Raw genomic sequence first — 5,231 nt, forward strand, 5'->3', positions numbered from 1 at the left:
TTGTAGTTTAAAAAAGGAAGTTTTCCAAGCTCTGGGCTGAAAGCACCTTGGACAGCTGCTTGAAAGTTCTGACTAAAACCTGGAGGGAATTCACTGCCCACTGATATTGGAGCCACCAGCTACCACTGCCCCAAGGGCTGGCCATACAGTAATGCAGCCCTTGACCCCAAAAAGCTATCCCTGGTGTTAACTGTAGTTAAAACCACCTGCCTATGTAAATTAAGTTTTAGATTGTCAGAAAATGAAGCTTAACAACTACACAACTTTGGCAAATAAAGTCTTTGTAACTAGTGGGACTATGAAAGATCAGAAATACTTCACACAGTGGGGCTAGTTCTATTTCATACATAAAGATCATTTGAATAGGTTTGCATCTCTTGCTTTATTACCTGATGCTATCTATCATCACTCTTGAATAAAGAGATCTCCCGCCTAAGTTTTCTGGATCATGACTGAATATGACCTTACAACTTCTTTGTAAGTTCTGTGTTGAGCGAGTGCTTTATGCCCATGCCTCTTCATTTCATATACAGCTAGCATGTAGTTGTTTGTTTTTATGCCTAATGCTGTGCCTTTTGTCCTTCAGTTGTTTAAGAAGCCAACATTCTATGATATTAATCAGAGGTGGCTAACTTGTTGCCCCCTGCATGTTGTTGGACTACAGCTCCCATCATCCAAACCATTCCATTGATCATGCTGGCTGGGGCTGAAGGAAGTTGGAGTCCAACAATATTTGGATGATTACACATTGACTATCCCTCTTTTTACCTGTTTTAAATCTTACATTTGTACCAGGACTGCACACTGAAGCAAACTGTGCCAGACCACAAACCAACAGAACTAGCAATGTGGGTTCTATAGAAGAGAGCATGGAAACAGCCATTGGGAGGCAAGTCTAACCCATCAAATTGTTAGGCAGGAGAAAATATTGAATGTTTTCCTCTATGTACACTTACCTATCTGACTGATTCCTCACTGGTACCTCAGGTGATGCACATTTGAACTAGTGTGGTGTAGTGGATAGAGTGTTGGACAAGGACCTGGGAGACCAGGGTTTGAATTCCCATTGAGTCATGAAGCTCACTGAGTGAACTTGGGCCAGTCACTACCTCTCAGCCTAACCTACCTCACAGGGTTGTTGTGGTATTAAATGAGGAGGGGGAGAACCATGTACATCACCTTGAGCTCCTTGGAGAAAAGGTAGGCTATAAATGCAACAAACAAACAAACATTGCTGCTCCTCCCTCTCAGGTGCTACAGAAAGGCTAGATAACAAAGAAGAACCTGCTGGATGGGACACTGAGTGACTGGGCCTCAAAGGAATGAGGATGGAGCCAGCAAGGTACGTTAGGAGGTAGAAACCTACTACCACCACCACCATCATACCAGGAGATGATATCCTCCTCTGCATCTTCCATATGCTGTAGCTGTGCCATTATCTGTAGCTGCTGTCTGTCCTTGTCTTCATCTTCTTCCTTGGATAGATGCTGTTGGTGCAAGAGTCTAAGCGGGGGCAGGTGAGAGAGAAGAATAGGATCACCACCAGCCTACATCATTATCATCATCATCATCATCATTATTATTATTATTATTGATTTATATACTGTTTATATGCCAAAATGGCTTCTAAGCAGTTTAAAACATAAAATCAATTATAAAATACATGTATAATTAAAATACCAATTGCAATTCAATCAAAACTCAGGATGGAATCCTCTCCTTCTTTACTTTTCACTTTTAAGTGTGCCCCCCCCCCCCGGTGATTGTTAACGATATGATTCCTTTTTCCTCCTATATCTGTTCATTTTTCCAATCTCCTCTGATTTTTTTTGCTCTGCAGAGAATTATCAATATTATAATCACTATTTATTAATGAGTCTCCACTGGTATTGATCTTTATTCTGAACTCTGTAATGATTGCTTGTTCACATTCCTTTTCAAGTGCACTGCAGAGCAGATTTGGGCAGGTAATCAAGTCAGTTTCTTCCCCACTGCTGCTTACATTCATCACTTCCTTCCACCTTGCTGCTTTCTGTCAGTTACAATCAACATTTCATCGACATTAGTGAAAGGGAATACACATTTGAAGAGTGAAGAATAGAAAGTAGATCAATAAAAGTATCACTCACACTATCGATGATTTCAAAGTGAATGTTTTTTTTAAAAAAAATGAATTGGAAAAAAAGAAGAATGAATCAAAAAACGGGCTCTGAGAGTTGCTACTCCAAAATTCTCTCCTCAGAGAATATCAGAAATAATAATTAATCCAATGGTAAATATGATTATTGCAGAAATGGAGCCCATCGCTAATCAGAATATTAAAGTACCCTTATTTAAAATATGCAAGGGAACAAACTAATTAAAAACATGAAAATTAAAGCAACGAATCAATCAAATCAGTTAATGCATTCAGAAATTCAAGTGCAGGGGAATGCTTGCCTAAACAAGCGTGGCTTCAGAAGCCAGCAAAATGGCCAGTACTGATGGAGCTTCTTGTATTTCAGCAGAGAGAGCATTCCACAACACTGGTGCCACCGTTAAAAACTCCGCTGTCTGTGTTACCACAAGCCAATAATCATCAAGACCTAGCAAAACTAACTGGGTTCTATTTGCTGAACATTATGCCTTTATTGGGCAATGGAGCATAAGAACATAAGAACATAAGAACATAAGAAGAGCCTGCTGGATCAGGCCAGTGGCCCATCTAGTCCAGCATCCTGTTCTCACAGTGGCCAACCAGGTGCCTGGGGGAAGCCCGCAAGCAGGACCCGAGTGCAAGAACACTCTCCCCTCCTGAGGCTTCCGGCAACTGGTTTTCAGAAGCATGCTGCCTCTGACTAGGGTGGCAGAGCACAGCCATCACGGCTAGTAGCCATTGATAGCCCTGTCCTCCATGAATTTGTCTAATCTTCTTTTAAAGCCGTCCAAGCTGGTGGCCATTACTGCATCTTGTGGGAGCAAATTCCATAGTTTAACTATGCGCTGAGTAAAGAAGTACTTCCTTTTGTCTGTCCTGAATCTTCCAACATTCAGCTTCTTGGAATGTCCACGAGTTCTAGTATTATGAGAGAGGGAGAAGAACTTTTCTCTATCCACTTTCTCAATGCCATGCATAATTTGATACACTTCTATCATGTCTCCTCTGACCCGCCTTTTCTCTAAACTAAAAAGCCCCAAATGCTGCAACCTTTCCTCGTAAGGGAGTCGCTCCATCCCCTTGATCATTCTGGTTGCCCTCTTCTGAACCTTTTCCAACTCTAGAATATCCTTTTTGAGATGAGGCGACCAGAACTGTACACAGTATTCCAAATGCGGCCGCACCATAGATTTATACAACGGCATTATGATATTGGCTGTTTTATTTTCAATACCTTTCCTAATTATTGCTAGCATGGAATTTGCCTTTTTCACAGCTGCCGCACACTGGGTCGACATTTTCATCGTGCTGTCCACTACAACCCCGAGGTCTCTCTCCTGGTCGGTCACCGCCAGTTCAGACCCCATGAGCGTATATGTGAAATTCAGATTTTTTGCTCCAATATGCATAATTTTACACTTGTTTATATTGAATTGCATTTGCCATTTTTCTGCCCATTCACTCAGTTTGGAGAGGTCTTTTTGGAGCTCTTCGCAATCCCTTTTTGTTTTAACAACCCTGAACAATTTAGTGTCATCAGCAAACTTGGCCACTTCACTGCTCACTCCTAATTCTAGGTCATTAATGAACAAGTTGAAAAGTACAGGTCCCAATACCGATCCTTGAGGGACTCCACTTTCTACAGCCCTCCATTGGGAGAACTGTCCGTTTATTCCTACTCTCTGCTTTCTGCTTCTTAACCAATTCCTTATCCACAAGAGGACCTCTCCTCTTATTCCATGACTGCTAAGCTTCCTCAGAAGCCTTTGGTGAGGTACCTTGTCAAACGCTTTTTGAAAGTCTAAGTACACTATGTCCACTGGATCACCTCTATCTATATGCTTGTTGACACTCTCAAAGAATTCTAATAGGTTACTGAGACAGGACTTTCCCTTGCAGAAGCCATGCTGGCTCTGCTTCAGCAAGGCTTGTTCTTCTATGTGCTTAGTTAATCTAGCTTTAATAATACTTTCTACCAGTTTTCCAGGGACAGAAGTTAAGCTAACTGGCCTGTAATTTCCGGGATCCCCTCTGGATCCCTTTTTGAAGATTGGTGTTACATTTGCCACTTTCCAGTCCTCAGGCACGGAGGAGGACCCGAGGGACAAGTTACATATTTTAGTTAGCAGATCAGCAATTTCACCTTTGAGTTCTTTGAGAACTCTCGGGTGGATGCCATCCGGGCCCGGTGATTTGTCAGTTTTTATATTGTCCATTAAGCTTAGAACTTCCTCTCTCGTTACCACTATTTGTCTCAGTTCCTCAGAATCCCTTCCTGCAAATGTTAGTTCAGGTTCAGGGATCTGCCCTATATCTTCCACTGTGAAGACAGATGCAAAGAATTCATTTAGCTTCTCTGCAATCTCCTTATCGTTCTTTAGTACACCTTTGACTCCCTTATCATCCAAGGGTCCAATTGTCTCCCTAGATAGTCTCCTGCTTTGAATGTATTTATAGAATTTTTTGTTGTTGGTTTTTATGTTCTTAGCAATGTGCTCCTCAAATCCTTTTTTAGCATCCCTTATTGTCTTCTTGCATTTCTTTTGCCAGAGTTTGTGTTCTTTTTTATTTTCTTCATTCGGACAAGACTTCCATTTTCTGAAGGAAGACTTTTTGCCTCTAAGAGCTTCCTTGACTTTGCTCGTTAACCATGCTGGCATCTTCTTGGCCCTGGCGGTGCCTTTTCTGATCTGCGGTATGCACTCCAGTTGAGCTTCTAATATAGTGTTTTTAAACAACTTCCAAGCATTTTCGAGTGATGTGACCCTCTGGACTTTGTTTTTCAGCTTTCTTTTTACCAATCCCCTCATTTTTGTGAAGTTTCCTCTTTTGAAGTCAAATGTGACCGTGTTGGATTTTCTTGGCAATTGGCCAGTTACATGTATGTTTAATTTAATAGCACTGTGGTCACTGCTCCCAATCGGTTCAACAACACTTACATCTCGCACCAGGTCCCGGTCCCCACTGAGGATTAAGTCCAGGGTTGCCGTCCCTCTGGTCGGTTCCATGACCAACTGGTCTAGGGAATAGTCATTTAGAATATCTAGAAACTTTGCTTCTTTGTCATGACTGGAACACATATGCAGCCAGTCTA

Source organism: Rhineura floridana, chromosome 3 (assembly GCF_030035675.1).
Source record: "Rhineura floridana isolate rRhiFlo1 chromosome 3, rRhiFlo1.hap2, whole genome shotgun sequence".
Taxonomy (NCBI): Eukaryota; Metazoa; Chordata; class Lepidosauria; order Squamata; family Rhineuridae; genus Rhineura; species Rhineura floridana.